General features: G+C 38.1%; 1 pseudogene; it reads left to right on the plus strand.

Moving 5' to 3' along the window:
* Positions 1-16,111: 16,111 nt before the first annotated feature.
* Positions 16,112-18,235, plus strand: LOC122006012 (annotated as a pseudogene).
* Positions 18,236-19,658: the final 1,423 nt, after the last annotated feature.

The following is a 19,658-nucleotide window of genomic DNA, read 5'->3' on the forward strand; positions in this document are numbered from 1 at the left end:
TCTATTACAAAACGCAATCAAGGTATCTAGAGTTTGATCCTTATGTTTCAAGAAAAACACCCATGTATATCTAGTGTAATCATCCACAATCACAAAGCAATATCTACTACCATTTAAAGAAATATATTTACTACTATCAAATAAATCCATGTGAATGAGCTCTAAAGCATTTGAAGTACTTACAACATTTTTACCTTTATGAGTAGCTTTGGTTTGCTTACCCATTTGACATGCATCACATATTTTGTCTTTTTGAAACTTCAACTTTGGCAATCCGTGCACCAACTCCTTCTTTGAAAGATTTTTGATATTCTTCATGTTGGTGTGAGCGAGTCTCCGGTGCCAAAGCCACGTCTCCTCTTCTTTGGACATGAGACACTTAGCAAACACATTAGTAGCACCAAATAGTTCAACTTGATAAATATTTTCTTTTCTATGGCCTATAAGAACATTGGTGTTTAGTTCACTATGTTTGACTAGGCATTGAGATGAGTTAAACTCAACTCTATACCCCAAGTCACATAGTTGACTAACACTCAAAAGATTAAAAGCCATGCCTTTTACTAGTAACACATTTTTTATTACAAATTTCTCGAAAATTCTAATATCTCCAATTCCAATAACTTTTAGCTCACCACTATTACCAAAAGAAACGGTACCTTTACTTTTGTGTCTAAATGATGAAAATTTTGATGAGTCTCCCGTCATATACTTAGAGCATCCACTATCTACGAACCATGTTGTTGGATGCTCCCCCTTTTCGCATGCCTATTTAAACACGATGAACCAAATGTTTTGGTACCCACACTTTGGGTCCGGTAGCATCAATAACAAATTGCTTGGGTACCCAAGCTTGAACAACCTTAACCCTTGAAGCATGGTTTCTACTAATTAGGGACATGAATTTAACTTCCTTATCTTGAGATTTAAAACCTAATCCCGCTTTGTTGTACACGCCTCTTTGAGCTCCTAGAATCATGTCTAAGTATTTTGAGCTTGAAGTAAATTTTACTAAAGCACATCTAAGATCATCAATTTGTGATTTCAATGATATATTTTCTTTTTCAAGATCATCAACATCATTTTTGTCATTTTCATGAAGCATGCAACTTTCACATGGCACAATTTCATTTTTGAGTGATTTCAATTCATTTTGTAATCTTTTAACCTTCCCTTTTGATTTAGCTAGTGCATTGGTTAAGCATGCAATGGTGGCATACATCTTATCAAGTTTGGGAGAAATTACCTCATCATCACTAGATGATGACTCACTTGAAGACTCCACATCTTCTTCATGACTATCTTCATCTTCACTGTCTTCTACATGACTTAAGGCCATGAGAGCCATGTGCTTTGAGCTCTTCCTTTCATCTTCTTCCGATGAGCTTGATGATGAGTCATCCCATGTGGCTTTCAACGCCTTCTTCTTTTTCTTGATCTTTTCCTCTTGCTTCTTCAATTTTGGACACTCCGTTTTGTAGTGCCCCTTTTTCTTATATTCATAACAAATTACATCAATCTTATTCTTAGAATCCACAAGAGATTTACCTTTTCTTTTCTCATCATTGAAGATTTTCTTAACATCCTTCTTGTCAAACTTCCTTGAATGTCTCATCATTCTTCGAACGAAGTTTGCCATTTCACTTGATGATAGATCTTCATCACTATCACTATCACTATCTTGTTCAGATTCTGAAGATGACTCCTTCTTCTCCTTTTTCTTTTCCTTGTGCTTCTTTTTGCTCTTTTCACCTGCAACCAAGGCTATACCTTTCTCCTTATGGCTTGTGTTAGCTTGCTCATGCAATTCAAGTTCACAAAATAATTCATCCAATTTCACTATTGACAAATCTCTTGAAACCTTATAAGCATCCACCATGGATGACCATAAAGAGTTTCTTGGGAAAGATTTTAAAGCATACCGTATGAGATCTCGGTTCTCCACACTCTCTCCAACTGAATGAAGACCATTTAGGAGTTCATTGAATCTCCCATGTAGTGAGCTTACCGTTTCTCCATCCTTCATGGTGAAGTTTTGAAGTTGATTTATCAACAAATCACTCTTTGCAATTCTTGAATCCTTGGTGCCTTCATTTAGTTCAATAAGCATATCCCACAAATCCTTGGCACTCTTAAAGGGTCCAACTTTGTTGAGTTGTTCCGAGCTTAATCCACATTGAAGAGTCACAATCGCCTTTGCATTTGCTTGAGCCTTCAATTTTTGTTCAGCAGTCCACCTTGATGACTCAAGCATTTTTCCATTTTCAGTTGGCGCCATGAATCCCTCCGTGATTGAGAACCACATATCAATTTCGGTCATGAGATAATGTTCCATGCGGCTCTTCCAATAAGCAAAATTGTTGCCTTCATAGAATGGTGGTCGTGAAGTACTATGCCCCTCCTTCATTGACATCTTGTAGCTCTTTAACTTGTGCTTTCTTGATGATGAATCCTTAAAAGCAAACCAATGCTCTGATACCACTTGTTAGGATCGGTTAAGCTAGAGGGGGGGGAGGGGTGAATGACTCACTTCTTTTGCTGACCAACTTTGTTTTGCACAGCGAAAATCTGAAGGCAATGCTAACACCGGTATTTACTTGGTATCCACCTCCTCAAGGAGGTGACTAGTCCAAGGATCCACACCACTCACACTCTTTCACTATCAAAGACCCTCCTTCTCGGAATCACACCGAAGGTGGAGAAACCTTAACAGAAATACAACTCTCCCTTCTCTTCAAAGTAAATATTACAAACACTACAAAGAAGAAGAAGAGAAGGATTACAAGCTTTAACCGGCTTCTTCTTTGCAGGTGAGACTTCAGTACATAGTGGAGAGGAGCTTGAACCCTTTTGTTTGAATCTTGATCACTTGAGAGCTTTCAAAAGACTTGGAGAGCAATGGAACAGTATATTTTTCGTTGTTATCTATTTTTCAGTTTCTTCCCGTGTTTTAAACGTTGAGAAAACTAGCCGTTTCTCACGCCGCCGTTGCCGTGGATCGATTGAGATTATATCCCAATCGATTCACAAGTATCCGTTGGAAGCCATCGCGTCAAGATCAACGGTGCAGATACTTTTATTTGACTTGGATCGATTGGGGCAGCATTTGAATCGATTCAGCCACTTGCTCATGAAATCGCAACTTCGTGAATCGATCGGCCGATCGATTCAATACCTTGAATCGATCGGCTGATCGATTCAGAACGATTCTGTGCTTCGCACAGAATGTTCATGGATCGATCGGCCGATCGATTCAGAACGATTCTGTGCTTCGCACAGAATGTTCACGGATCGATCGGCCGATCGATTCAGTACCTTGAATCGATCGGCTGATCGATCCAGATGCATTCTGTGCTGCGCAGAACCTTACCAATCGATTGCCTTACCTTCAATCTATCGGCTGATCGATTCAGAGGCAATCTGTCGCACAACCATGTCTAAATCGATTTACCAGTCGATATCTGACAGTGAACCTATCACACACATAATCTTGTGACTTGCAGGAGCTTCTCTTGCCAAGAATCCGGTCCCCGACCTTCTTGGACTTCTCTTGCCTTGCATCTGGTCTTCTGACCTGCAAGAACTCTTTTTGCCAAGAATCCAGTCCTCGACCTTCTTGGACTTCTCTTGCATCTGGTCTTCTGACCTGCAAGAAACTCCTCCTGCAAACTCACAATGCATGTTAGTTCCACCGTATTAACCTAAACTTAAATAATTGTCAACACATTGAAACTTCCAGGGCATGATTGTGTTAGTTAGAGCCCTAGAGCCAATCATTTGATGATTGTACGGACTCATGTATATCATATTCTTGTATATTAATAAAGGCATTTGTTTGGTTATTATACTTATTTATATTAGTGCCAAATAAACTAAGTATAATAGCGTCCTTGAGTAGAAGGTTCATACCTATATCAATCGATTAGTTGAATCGATAGTGAGATGATATAGGGAACACTACTCTAAATCATTCCTAGTCGAGTATTAGCATTCAGGGACAATGTTAATACAATAAGACTAGCATGTAGGTCAGCTCGATGACTTGATCTCACAAGTCATGGATATAGAGATATCAAGCTGACACATGGGTATGCATTAGAGAATGTATACTGAATGACCCGCCATGAGAAAGTATCATGGATCGTTATATGAGTGTCATATACTTTCTCATGTGGCTATTAGTATGACTATTAGTCCTTAGACCTGAAGTCACCATGGATCCCTACATAAGGAGTTATGTACTTTAGTTTCGTCAAACGTCACCCGTAACTGGGTGGACTATAAAGGCGATTACTGGGTATATAATGAATTATGTAGAGGGATGTGAGTGATGTAGATGGAATCTATCCCTCCCATATGACGGGAGCGACATCGGTATTCTTGATAGAGTGAGACCACTAAGTGCATGGCCATGCCCAAATGAGTCAACATTAGATGTTGAGCTCATTTGATCGAGTGAATCTACTTGGAGTTCAAGATTTAGATTGATTAGAGGATGATGTTGGATCGAGATCGCGCTAGAGGGGGGGTGAATAGCGCTCGCGGCTAAATCGTTCGATTATCAGAATCGTAACACGTTCGTAGAGTAATTAAAGCAGCGGAATAAAAGAGATAAACACAAGAACACGGTCGTTTACTTCGTTCGGAGCCTAGGTCGACTCCTACTCGAAGGCCCGCGATCCTTGATCGCTTTCCGTGGGCAACAACTATAATTTCGTATGGATATTACAGATGAATTACAAAATGTAACTATAATTAAAATTATACCGACAACAGTAGTAGAAAGGAAATCTGAGCTCCGGGTCGTCGGAATATTGCAACAGCACTTCGGAAGCAGCACTAGAGCAGACCACAGCAGAATGGAAGCTTGTGAATTGTTGTTCAGAGCTGCTGGTCGAGACCTCTTATAAAGAGGGTTCAAGGCGCCTTACACTGTTCATCAAGGCGCCAACGAGCCGAAATCACCGCGTGGATCAGACCACCGGTCGAACTCTATCGGTTCAAGGCGCCTTCATCCTATCCAAGGCGCCCAACCTCGGTCCAAGGCGCCTTGAACTCCATCCAAGGCGCCTCCAGTCAGTTGCCTTTGCACCCGAGGCGCCTCAAGCTCCATGGAGGCGCCGGTTCATCCGAGTTGTAACTTGCTCCTTTGTTCCGCAAAATGTGTTAGTCCCAAAACACATACCGCAAAACAAAGTTAGCATAGTACACATAAAATAAAGTATAGACAGTCTCCGGACCGTCAGGTTGGATTTTTTCCGGAAACCCTAGGTCGACCGACGCCTACTCCCTCTACGGGAACGCGTCCTCACCTACTCCACTCGGGAGAACATACTTGATGCCATCCTCCTGATCGACTGGACTTTTGCTCGGCACTCGATGCTTCCGGACTTTCTGCTGAACATCCGCTTCACCGGCCAGTTCAGACTTTCACCTGGTTCGCGACACCAGGACTTTCCACCTAGGGTTACCACCCCCTAGGACTTTTGCCTGAAGCCATCGACCTGCCAAGACTTTTCCGCATAGGGTTACCACCCCCTATGACCTAGGGTTACCACCCCCTAGGGTTTTCACCTGCCTAACCGCAGCTAGGACTTTTGCCTAAGTAACACTTAGGACTTTCCTGCAAGCTCCATGAACTTTGTTAGATAACACCACCACTTAACTTTGAGCCCTTTGCCATAATCAAAACTCAGGTTCGATCATCTGGTGCTCACTGCACCAACAATCTCCCCCTTTTTGATTATGGCAATCTTGGTTCAAAGTTAAGTAAAACATAACATTTAAATAAAGGAATAAATAATGAAAGTTAACCAGAAGCATCAATGCATAAATAAAATTTAAAGTTTATGCTCCCCCTTTCATTCTTGATTTCTTAACTTTGACTTTTCTCTCCCCCTTTGACATAAATCAAAAAGAATTAAGAAGAGAGAAATAGTCTAGTTAATTTAAGCTCCCCCTAAAGGGTAGCATAGTTAAGTACTAGACTTAAAAAAAATTTAGGTGAAGTACTTAGCTCAATTCGTAAGGTGTTTGAAAAGAATTGTTGCATAGATAATTTAAATTTTAAATAAATGCATTAATAAATTCTTTGAGTTTAGGTGTCCAAGCATGAGTCAAATTAAATTATTTAACTTGATTGGGTATCAGAGCCCTAAAGGAATTTGTTTAGCCTTAAAGTACTAGCATGACTCTGTTCATTCCCCCTTAATTAATGCCAAATTAAATTCTTAGGGTCTTAGAGTACAAGCATAAGAAGAACTTTATATTATCCTAATTCCAGCTCATCCATTCTAGATTATCAAACATGTGCAACTTATGAATGAGTTTGAGACGAAATTCATATTTGAAAATATTGAAAATTTAAGTTCCAAATGAGAAAATGCTAAACTTTTGAGAATTTATTGAAAATTAATTAGAGTTAACTTTAGCAATCAGAATTTGAGAATTAAATATTTTTAAATCCTTTTAAATTAATATTTTGATAGTAATTGAATTAATTTTAAAAGATTTTGAAAAGAATTTTCAAAAGATTTTTGAAATGAATTTTCAAAGGATTTTTAAATAAGTTTTTCAAAGATTTTTCAAATAATTTTTTAAATAAGTTTTTCAAAGATTTTTCAAAGGATTTTGAAATAAGTTTTTCAAAGATTTTTCAAAGGATTTTGAAATAAGTTTAAAATGATTTTTCAAAGGATTTTTTATTTAAATAAATTTTTCAAAGGATTTTTTATAAGTTTTTCAAAGATTTTTCAAATAATTTTGAAATAAGTTTTTCAAAGATTTTTCAAATAATTTTGAAATGAATAAAAGAATTTTACAATTAAATTTTGAAATGAATTTTCAAATGATTTTCAAACAATTTTTAAAGGATTTTCAAATAACTTTTAAAAGAAATTTTCAAAGATTTTTTTTAAAAGATTTTCAAATAATTTTTAAAAGATTTTCAAATGATTTTTAAATAATTTTGAAATTGATTTTCAAAAGATTTTTGAAATGATTTTTAAATAATTTTGAAATTGATTTTCAAAAGATTTTTGAAATGATTAAGTTTTAAAAGATTTTTGAAATGATTTTTAAATAATTTTGAAATTGATTTTCAAAAGATTTTTGAAATTAAGTTTTAAAAGATTTTTGAAATGATTTTTTAAATAATTTTGAAATTGATTTTCAAAAGATTTTTGAAATGATTTTGAAATTAAGTTTTAAAAGATTTTTGAAATGATTTTTAAATAATTTTGAAATTGATTTTCAAAAGATTTTTGAAATGAGTTTTAAAAGATTTTTGAAATGATTTTTAAATAATTTTGAAATTGATTTTCAAAAGATTTTTGAAATGAGTTTTAAAAGATTTTTGAAATGATTTTTAAATAATTTTGAAATTGATTTTCAAAAGATTTTTGAAATGAGTTTTAAAAGATTTTTGAAATGATTTTTGAATAATTTTGAAATTGATTTTCAAAAGATTTTTGAAATGAGTTTTAAAAGATTTTTGAAATGATTTTTGAATAATTTTGAAATTGATTTTCAAAAGATTTTTGAAATGATTTTGAAATTAAGTTTTAAAAGATTTTTGAAATGATTTTTAAGTAATTTTGAAATTGATTTTCAAAAGATTTTTGAAATGATTTTGAAATTAAGTTTTAAAAGATTTTTGAAATGATTTTGAAATTAAGTTTTAAAAGATTTTTGAAATGATTTTTAAATAATTTTGAAATTGATTTTCAAAAGATTTTTGAAATGAGTTTTAAAAGATTTTCATTTGAAAATGATTCAAGTTAAAATAATTTAATTATTAATTAATTTGATTTAAGTTAAGTCAATTTAATTTCCTAGTCATCTCACCCGATCTAAATTTTCAATCAGGGAATCCTATAATTTTTGTGAGATGAATTGAAGTTCAATTTAAGGGTTTTGATTTAACTTTGTGTTAGATTCAGGTTTAGCTTTGGGTTCAACAAGTAAGCATTCTTTGGATAAACTTCTGGGCTATGGTGAGTCACAAGGTACTCATTAAAGTAACCATGCCTTCGAGGTTTCCCAAATAGTCCTACCCATTGAACTTAATACTAATCCTTGATCTAACTAGTTAGGATCCATTTAAGGGTAGCTTCGGTCAGTTCCACTTGGCCAAATGCACCAGGTCGAAGTCATATCTTCCTAGACATGCGATGCCCAAGGCTTCCCTAACGTACTATCATCCAAAAACTTCACCAGTACTGTGGGTCAAGTTAAACCTAGTCCGTTTTAAATTATCCTTAATTACCCTGCCGGGTAATCTACTCTTGTTTTACCCATTTCGGGTAAATTAGGTTCAGTTACCCTGTCGGGTAGTTCAGTTGGAGGTGCCAGCTAGTTTGGATCCACCATCTATTTTTGAATTCAGAATTTTGAATTTTAATTTCGAATTTGATTTAGAATTTCGAATTTTGAATTTTGAATTTAATTTTGATTTTTAATTGAATTTTTAATTTTGAATTTAATTTTGAATTGAATTGAATTTTGAATTATGTTTTTAATATTGTTTTTCTATTAGCTCCCCCTGGATCATAGCCTCGATATGGTCTATCAAGATAATAGACTTGATCCTTGGGGACCCAATAGTGACCAGTTCCAACTTGATTAACCAAATTGGATTTTGGCACCCATGCTTGGACAATTTTTCTACTATTTCTATTAACTAGCGATAAATATGATTTGTATTTTATTTTAGTTTTAAATCCAAGTCCAGTTTTGTTGTAAACGGCTCGCTGTTTTCCAAGAATCAGATCTAGTTTCTTGGAGCCCAAGGTGAACCGTTCCAACGTGTCCTTGAGTTCTTTAATTTGAGTTTTCAAATTGGAATTTTCTTCCTCAAGTTGTTGGACTTGAGTCGAATTTTCAATTTGAACTAATTCAGTTAAAGAACTCGAGGTAGTCGCTTCCTTAAGGGTTGTTACTTCCTTTTGGAGCGACTTAACCCGGACGTTGGATTTAGCCAACTTTTTAAGCAAATAAGGAATTAAATTCTTTAATTCATCTATTTGAGTTTCAGCGAGAAAAGAACTTACAGTGGGGATCTGGCCTTCGGAAACGGATGCGGATCCGTGGCTTCGCTCGGACTCTGTTTCTGACTCGCTCTCGGCTTCGGACTCAAGTTCGGACTCGGTTTCGTCAATTATGTTAGCCTGCACCGGTAACGCGAGAAAGCTCGTTGGTTCTTCTTCATCGGACTCGGATTCATCTGAAGACTCGGACCATATCTTTTCCACTGTCTGACTTGTACCTGCAACCATCGTAACACCTTCCTCGGCCGAAGTAGTATTATTCTGCTCATCTAATTCAAATAAATCATTTATTAAAATATGCTTACTTACTTGAGCGTCGGAAGTGCCCTCGTGTAGTTCCATCAACTTTTGCCACAACTCTTTTGCACTTTCGAAGGGGCCGATGCGGTTCAGTTCTTCATTGGTTAGGCCACATTGTAGCATGCAGGTTGCTTTGGCATCGGCTTCAACTTTTTTCATTGTGCTAGAATCCCAGTTGATGCATGAGATAAGTTCTCCGGTGTCGTCACGTGGAAGTTCGAGTCCGGTCTGGATGATGATCCACATCTCGACTTGTGTCTTGAGGTGGTATTCCATCCGGTTCTTCCAGTATCCAAAGTCCTCGCCAGAAAAGAGCGGCGGTCGGACGGTGCAGAATCCTTCTTGGAATGCCATTTTAAGAGAACCTTGCACACAAAAAAATAGCAAAAAAATGTACCAGGACTTGATCCTGGATTAGCAGTGTTGTATGGAAGGATAGAAATAGAAGTTTACTAGTTTCGAGAAAAAATAATAAAATAATAATAAAATATTCTTAAAAAGTATTTAAAAAAATTTTATTTCAAATTTTGCCAAATTCAATATTTTATTAATACTTATAAACCGTGAAAGGATGAAAATGAATTTTTCGAAAATTATTTTGGAGGGAAAAAACGAAAGGCGTAAGGTTTATTTTTTAACCTATAAACACGACAAAGCCACAAAAAATGCTTGAATGGTGGTTGCACCAGTTCAAAGCGACCCCGCTCTGATACCAATTGTTGGATCGAGATCGCGCTAGAGGGGGGGGTGAATAGCGCTCGCGGCTAAATCGTTCGATTATCAGAATCGTAACACGTTCGTAGAGTAATTAAAGCAGCGGAATAAAAGAGATAAACACAAGAACACGGTCGTTTACTTCGTTCGGAGCCTAGGTCGACTCCTACTCGAAGGCCCGCGATCCTTGATCGCTTTCCGTGGGCAACAACTATAATTTCGTATGGATATTACAGATGAATTACAAAATGTAACTATAATTAAAATTATACCGACAACAGTAGTAGAAAGGAAATCTGAGCTCCGGGTCGTCGGAATATTGCAACAGCACTTCGGAAGCAGCACTAGAGCAGACCACAGCAGAATGGAAGCTTGTGAATTGTTGTCGAGAGCTGCTGGTCGAGACCTCTTATAAAGAGGGTTCAAGGCGCCTTACACTGTTCATCAAGGCGCCTTGAACGAGCCGAGTCACCCGCGTGGATCAGCACTGACCTGGTCGAACTCTATCTGGTTCAAGGCGCCTTCATCCTATCCAAGGCGCCTCCAACCTCCGGTCCAAGGCGCCTTGAACTCCATCCAAGGCGCCTCCAGTCAGCTGCGCTGGCCTTTTCCTGGCTCGCACCCGAGGCGCCTCCAAGCTCCATGGAGGCGCCTCGGACACTGTTCATCCGAGTTGTAACTTGCTCCTTTGTTCCTGCAAAATGTGTTAGTCCCAAAACACATACCCTGCAAAACAAAGTTAGCATAGTACACATAAAATAAAGTATAGACAGTCTCCGGACTGTCCGAGTCTGACTTCGGGTTTCCGACCGGAAACCCTAGGTCGACCCGACGCCTACTGTTCCCTCTACGGGGAACGCGTCCTCACCTACTCCACTCAGGAGATTTACCTGTTGCCAGTACGATCCTCCAGATCGACTGGACTTTTGCTCGGCACTCGATGCTTCCGGACTTTCTGCTGAACATCCGCTTCACCGGCCAGTTCAGACTTTCACCTGGTTCGCGACACCAGGACTTTCCACCTAGGGTTACCACCCCCTAGGACTTTTGCCTGAAGCCATCGACCTGCCAAGACTTTTCCGCATAGGGTTACCACCCCCTATGACCTAGGGTTACCACCCCCTAGGGTTTTCACCTGCCTAACCGCAGCTAGGACTTTTGCCTAAGTAACACTTAGGACTTTCCTGCAAGCTCCATGAACTTTGTTAGATAACACCACCACTTAACTTTGAGCCCTTTGCCATAATCAAAACTCAGGTTCGATCATCTGGTGCTCACTGCACCAACAGATGACACGGTCTATGCCTCATATTGATCAATCTAGATGTCTAGGATAGAAGGACACTTGTCATTATTTTGTGAGTAGTCACAATTGGTAGTCACAAGGTGATGTCGGATCTCGACATTCTTGTAACTTGGGTAGTAATGATGTGTTGCTAGATACCGCTCATTACTTATGCTCCTAAATGGGTTTAGGGCATTGCCAACGTTACAAGAACCTATAGGGTCACACACTTAGGGCAATTAGGTGGAGATTAGGTTCATATGATGAACCAAGAGGATTAGATTCATTTGATGAATCAAATTGGATTAAGAGTAATCCTAATTGGGCTAACTTGAGTTCGACTCAAGTTGATTCATGTGTTAAATGAGTCTAATTTAGATTTTGACTCATTGAATCAATTTAATTTAATGAATTAGATTCATTATATTAAGTTGGCTCGAATCAAATGGTTGGATTAGATCCACCATGGTAGAGATTGAGTCAAGTTTGACTTGACTTGAGAAGGAAGACCAAAGGTCAATTTTGACTTGACCTTTTGCCACCTCATTGGTGAGTTGGCATTAGGTGGACCAATAATGATGTTCCACATCATCATGGGTGCCACCTCATGGAAGTTACAAAGCCACTCTCTTAATGGTTTCATATTAATTGCAATTAATGCAATTAATGTGATTTTTGAAAGTGGCCGGCCACTTTGTTTTTTGGGTGAAAAATTGATTTTTTCATTCACTTGTGTGCATCTTCTTCCTTCTCCCTCTCAAGCTCTCCCTCTCCCTCTCCTCTCTTGGCCGAACCACATAGGTGCTAGCACACCTTGGTTTTTGGTCATCTCCATCTAGTGTGTCCGTGTGGATACTTCTAGAGGACCGGCGCTTGACGGTCTTGAGATCCGGCATCATTTGGACGAGCGGGAACGCGAAGGGCATCGCATCAAAGGTATAAATGGTTTATCCTTATGTAGATCTACTGTAGATTAAAGTTTTCAAACTCGTACTTGTATTTTCATTCGGTTTTACCTTGCACGAGATCCGTGGCTTGGGCGATTCGGGGTTTCCGCGACGCGAAAAGCGATTTTCGCGGCCCGAAAAAACCCAACAGTGGTATCAGAGCCACGTGCAAGGCTTGTACGAGTTTGTTTTTATTTTTATGAAAAATAAAACCTTCTGTGATTTTCTGTAAAAATTAGTTTTTTTATGATTTTATGGGTAATTTTTCCGTAGAAGCGAAGCACAAGTGTCTCGGCACTTGTAGGCTTCTTTCAAAACCGGCTTCGTTTTTGCCCCAAATTCATTTGGGACAGCGGGCTTGGGTGCCATTAGATCGCAAAGGAGCAACTCACGATGGTTAGATCGTGGGTAGGGGTACTTCCCCTAACCCCGCAAGGGGATTTGCTCCGCGATCGCACCCGAAATCGCTAAAAACGAACCCGCCGGGAAGATTTTTCCGAAACGGCAATGTCTCGACCCAAATCGTTTTGGGACAGCGGGTTTAGGCGCTGTTGGATCGCAAAGGAATCCTCGCGATGGTTAGATCGCGGGTAGGGGCGATGCCCCTGGGCCCCTCAAGGGGATCCGTTCCTCTATTGCGCCCGAAACGGGACCGCCGGGAAATTTTATTCGTAAAATTGTAAAAATTAATTTTAAAATTATAGAAAATTATGAAAAATATATAATTTTGAATTATATATTAATTTGTGATAGTCATGGCCCAAAGCCCAATATGATTGGTTGTGTTGTAATTTTTAATACGGCCTGCGTGCCGTTATGTGTTTGCGAGTGTTGTATTATATTTGCGACCTGCGCGTCGTGCCTTCTCTTATTTTCTTGTTGTAAATTAGATTTAGACTCGAATGTAACTCGAGTTTCAAATTGTAATGTACAAATTGGAGCGGTGGAGGGTCCACACGAGACGGAGTTCCGAGGCGGGCACGAGCAACACAAGGTGGTCAAAGGGAGGAGCTTGGAGAAGCTGTTGACCCTAGGTTGACCAATCGATCTTCTCATTGGCTTGAGAAGATTGTAGTAGGGCCATGACTAAATGACAAATAGATTAATTAATTGCTTGTGTATGTGATGCATATTTAATAAGTAGTTAATTAATTAGTGCCTAACGATTAGATTAGATCTAAGTCGTGCACATGATGCACCCTTGCGATTAGATTAGATCTAAGTCGTGCACAAGATGCATCCCTTCTCGATTAGATTAGATCTCAATCGACTCAACTCTAATGCCTAACCGTGCCGTGATACCTATTACTACCTCGATCACATGTATTGTTGAATCTGCCAAAGCAGAGCAATACATATTATCTTGGTAGGGTACGGAGGGACAATCTTGGTCCCGTCTATCAACGCATGGGTGAATATAAACTCAATTAGATTGAGTATTCATAGTTACTCGGTTGGATCGAGTCAACTATAGGCATTCTTCCAATAGTTGGAAAGATAGGTCAATATCACATTAACTCTCGGGCGTATTAGCCAAAGCTAACTCGAGTTTTAATATAAATGCGGATATTGATTCTATAAACAAGAGTTGCATAGAGATGTAATTGGTAATCGTTACCTACCGATCATACTAAGCCTTGGGCGTATTAGCCAAAGCTAACTCAAGGGTTAGTATGATGTGGATCTTGTCCCACAAGAATTATAGAATTCAGTGGGAGCATCATTTAATTAAAAGGCCTAATTAAATGATTTTTAAAGAATATGATATTTATTTCTGCAAATTTTCTGTTGTAGATAACCATGACGTCGAACACGAATTCCTTCTCCCTGCGATCTGTCCTTGAGAAGGACAAGCTCAACGGAGCGAATTTCCTGGACTGGTACAGGAACTTGAGAATAGTTCTCACCCAGGAGCGTAAGCTGTACATTCTGGAGCAGCCCATTCCGGAGGCTCCTCCTGCCAATGCCCCGCGAGCCGACAAAGATGCTTACAAGAAGCATCAAGACGACGCATTAGATGTGTCCTGTCTAATGCTCGCGACCATGAACTCAGAGCTTCAGAAGCAACATGAGTTGATGGGCGCTTTTGATATGGTTGAGCATCTTCGCCAACTATATCAGGGACAAGCGAGGCATGAGAGATTTGAGATCTCGAAGGCACTGTTTCAGTGCAAGATGTCAGACGGGTCTCCTGTAGGTCCTTATGTACTCAAGATGATTGGGTACATAGAGAACCTACAAAGACTGGGGTTCCCACTTGGCCAAGAGCTGGCCACTGACTTGATCTTGCAGTCCTTACCGGATAGCTATAGTCAATTCATTCTCAACTATAACATGAACGAGATTGACAAGCCACTGCCCGAGCTACTTAGTATGTTACGAACTGCTGAGATTAACCTTAAGAAGGTTAAGCCCATTCTGATGGTCCAGAAGCACAAGGGCAAGGGCAAGCCCAAAGGTAAGGGAAAGTCCCAAACCAAGGGCAAAGGCAAGGCACTGAAGCCTAAAGGAGGGGTCGCCAAGGATGCTACCTGCTTCCACTGCGGTCAGACCGGGCACTGGAAGAGGAACTGCAAGGTATACTTGGAGGATCTGAAGAAGAAGCGAAGTGAGACTTCCACTTCAGGTATATATGTTATAGAAGTCAATCTATCTATTTCTACATCATGGGTATTAGATACTGGATGTGCTTCTCACATTTGTACTGATGTGCAGGCGCTGAGAAATTGGCAAAGGGCGAGGTGGACCTACGAGTAGGCAATGGAGCACGGATTGCTGCTGTTGCTGTAGGAACTTATCAGCTATCTCTGCCCTCTGGGCTTGTACTAGATTTAGATGATTGTTGTTATGTGCCTGCTCTTACTAAGAACATAGTTTCAGTTTCTTGTTTAGACAAGAAAGGATACTCTTTTATAATAAAAGACAAATGTTGTTCTGTATATTTAAAAGATATGTTCTATTGTAGTGCACCTCTAATAAACGGACTATATCACTATGTGAAAATGGGCAATAGACTTCGCCACAGTTTACTTCATCAATTAGTAATTACGAAGTAATATATGATAATCAACTTCGATAATAAATTTGATAAAGTAAATACGATTTTAGACTTCGTAGATTTAAAAATGTAGATCTCACTTCTAATTTTATGTTATATTTTACTTCGTAATATATATTCGATGGAGTAATAAGTTATAAAATAAAATTCGTATTTGTAAGTGCTGAAGTAATAAATATAAATGGATTAAAAGTTTTTCTACAACTTAAATCGATTTATTAATTTTACCATCAATTATTTGCTAAAACCTAAGTTCTGCAGGAAGCAATTCACAATCGCCTTTTTCTCCTTCGCATTTTTCCCCGACACAAGCCGTCGGGCATTCGTGTTTTCCCCGACGGCAACCTTCTCCATTTTCCCCGACGCAAACCCTTCGTGTTGAGACGCCTTCACTTCCTCTCCTCTCTGCACGCTAGGTTTTTTCCTTCTCCACCCCCTTCTTTCCTTTCCTCTCTACCGTGCTATTAGTGTTCTTCCACTCTACAATGCCGCCAGGGAATTGAAGTGAAGGGAGGGAGAAAAGTCATTACGCCATCAAGGATATCATCAGGTGGCTTCTTCATTTAATTTTTAATCCTCAGTGGCTTGGCTTGGCTTGGGCTCGCTTTCTTCAAGGAGGAAAGTGAAGTGAGGGAGGGAGTGTGAGATCTTAGAGAGTGGAGTGGGATTGAGAATGGTAGTCTGGAGCTCTCTAGATTTTTGATCCCCACTTCGTTTCTTCCTCCTGCTGCTTTTTCTCCATCCCGCGGCACAATATGGCATGACCTATGACAAGAAAGCCATCGTCATCAATGGCCAGAGAAAGATCCTCATCTCAGGCTCCATTCACTACCCTAGGAGCACCCTAGAAGTACTCTCTCATAAAAAATCCTTCTTTTTTCTCCTTATCTTTTATTAATCTTCTTTTGGTTCTGTAGGTGACTCTTTTTGAGGGTTTTTGCCCTAATTTTAGATGCACATCATTGATTGTTGTTTTTTTTGTATGTTAGATGTGGGAAGGACTTTCAAAAAAGCTAAGGATGGAGGCTTGGATGTTATACAGACCTACATCTTCTGGAATGGCCATCAACCTTCACCTGGCAATGTATTTTCCTGTCTTTTCTTGATAATTTCTTGTTTTTTTCTTCTTGTGCTTTGATTTGATGGAGAAGTATATTTCTTAGATGGATCACCTTGAGTTAGTGCAATTTATTTTTCTTAGTTTTTAGGCAGTATAATTTCAAAGGAAGGTATGATTGGGTGAGGTTTAACAAGACAGTCCAAAAGGTGGGACTGTACATCTCTGCGCTGAATGGAATTTTGGGTACTTCTCTCATAGATTCTTCATGTGGATAACTCATCCTAACTATTTTTGTTTTCTTCGTTTGTCTAGAGGATTTCCAGTTTGGTTGAAATATGTCCCTAGAATCAGCTTCAGAACAGACAATGAACCTTTTAAGGTAAATTCCTTAAACTACTCTTTTTATATTATATTCTTCTTGTGTTGGATTGTTGATGCAAGAACAATGTAGTCTTCCCTATTTATTTTAAGTTTTAAAGGGGGTGGGTTACTTGTTGGATTTGTTGCATGCCTTGCAAGTATATGTTTAAATGCTTTATACAGATGTCTATGCAAGGTTTCACCAAGAAAATTGTTGATACGATGAAGACTGAATCACTTTTTGGTTCTCAAGGCGGTCCAATCATCCTTTCGCAGGTAAATTTTTTCTCGTGCATCCTCAATGTGGTAACTTAATGTCAAATTGTGTTCCTAAGTTTTATTTTCATGGGGTCTTGAATGCAGATTGAAAATGAGTATGGGCCTGAAAGTAAGGCATTTGGCGTTGCTGGTCATGTGTATTTAAACTGGGTTGCACAAATGGCCGTTGGGTTGGGAACTGGTGTACCATGGGTTATGTGCAAGGAGGATGATGCCCCGGATCCAGTGGTAGAAGTCAAATATTATTATTCTATGCTCGGTTCTTTCTTTGTGTTTAGCTACAAGACTCTTATCTCCCCACTGAGCTATATGCAAAGCTACTAAAGTCATTAATTATATTCAAATAAATTTAATCATTTTTTATTTGCCTTATCTGATGATCCACTATGTGTAGCTGTGCTGTGGATTGTCATCTACTAAAGTGTATTTATGATTTGCCACTATAGAACAGAACAGATATCTATTCAGCTAAGAGCACAAATTGGTGTTTAACTGTATATAGAAAGAAATTTATACCTTAATTTAGTACATTTGCCATATAGGCTTGTGCTTTAGTTAATGTGTTAAACTGCATTTGTCTTCTTCTTGATATATGTTTTCAATATGTTTCTGAGAATCTCTAATGTTCTGAACAGATAAATACGTGCAATGGTTTCTACTGTCATAGTTTCACTCCTAATAGACCTGATAAGCCTACCATGTGGACTGAAGCTTGGAGTGGTTGGTAAGTTGCTAAGTAGTTTTAGTTTTCATTTTAATTGAGATTTGTACATGGACTGTCATGTCTGTGATGTCCATGAGGATATAGATTAATGCTGAGGGTTCTCGAACTTCTTCTGTGCTGTCACTGCAGGTTTACAGAATTTGGAGGCACCATCCGTCAACGACCAGTTCAAGATCTTGCATTCGCTGTGACACATTTTATACAAAAGGGTGGCTCATTTATAAACTATTACATGGTTGGAACTGCAATCTATCTCTAAATTGTCTTTGCATATTAATGATTCAAAATTGCTAATTTTCCTTTGGTTGTTTGTTAAGTACCACGGAGGAACTAATTTTGGGCGCACAGCTGGAGGACCCTTCATCACAACCAGTTATGATTATGACGCACTGATAGATGAATATGGTTTGATGGGAAAAAAAAACTCTTTTCATCTTTCAAGAAGAGTAAAAAATGACTGAAATTTATCATTGATTGTTTGCCTGAGTTGGATTGGATGAACAGCCATATTCCATAGACCTGCTGTCACATTAGAATGGCTATAGGGTCCTAGCAAACTTGTTTGCACTTTAACTAAACAAATCCTTACAAAATCAATTGTAACTCGTCCAATATGGCTGTACCAGACAACTGCCTATTAGAATACTTTACTTATATCTAGTAGTGGTGAATAATTTGACTCTTAGAAGCATTTAATCTAGTTGCTTCTTTTTTATGTACTAAGAAAATTGTTGATATGCTGAAGACTGAATCACTTTTTGCTTCATCAGGTTAGTGTTTAGTTCGGAATTCCATGTAAAATAAATACAAATGATCTAAAACTACAACATCCAACAATAGACACATAAGTATTACAATCTATAACAGAGGGAAAGGAGGATTTCCGATGAGGGATATCAAAACATCTTTTTCTATGGCACTTGTTCTAGCTATTCTATGGTTTGCATCTTTGGCAAGTTTATGGACATGGATTAATTGTTTTCATTATCCACTTTGGTTCTTGCTATCTTTTTTATATGAAAATTGACTTTAGCACTATCTGTCTTCTAATACTTATAAGATGTCTTAGCAGTATTGATGAACTCTAGTATTTTCAACATGCTTTGCTTTGTTCACAATATTTGTTCACATGGTTTGCTTTGGTTTACATGGGGTAAATTTAGATTTGACCTTAATTTTTCTTAAAGACGATTATTATAGAGAAGGATGATAATGCTTGATGTTAGATATTTTTGCTAATAGATGTTGTCACAAATTAATGTAGGGTTATGAATATTCCTATACCCATCATCTATGGTATTTTGTTTTTTATGTTTACCTCATATGTTCAAGTTTTATGATGATGATTATGGTTATCTTGTATGTTCTATCATTTGTTTTGCCAGTACCTTGCAATTACTTACCTTTACAAAATTTATTTAAGCATCAATTAATAATTCTTATTATTTATATTGTGACTAATTGCATTATATTTTCAATTTTATTAGGGTAATCTAAAACAAATTGGTGGTGTTGAATGTGAATATTGTATAATGCGGTACATGAAAGAGATAGTCTTAGATGAAGATCCACAATTGGAGAGGAAGGTGAATTTGTTCTTTATGAAATATCTTCTTTATGAAATATTGAGTTATTTTACATTAACCCTTAAACTTCTATTAATGCTTCAGTTTGCAGCATCCAAAAGCAAATAATATTACAATCTCAGTATGATGAAGTCAAAAGTGAATGGAGTGAATTCGTCTAGTTCTATGTGGGTGCCTAAGTGTAGGCTGTGATATAAATTTTGGATTGTAATTAGAGATTTATGGATACAAAAGCTTTGGGGTGAAGTTGATGAAACTTATCTTTTGTGAATGTATTTTTGGGTTATATTTAGAGATT

The sequence above is a fragment of the Zingiber officinale genome, chromosome 1A (assembly GCF_018446385.1).
Source record: "Zingiber officinale cultivar Zhangliang chromosome 1A, Zo_v1.1, whole genome shotgun sequence".
NCBI lineage: Eukaryota > Viridiplantae > Streptophyta > Magnoliopsida > Zingiberales > Zingiberaceae > Zingiber > Zingiber officinale.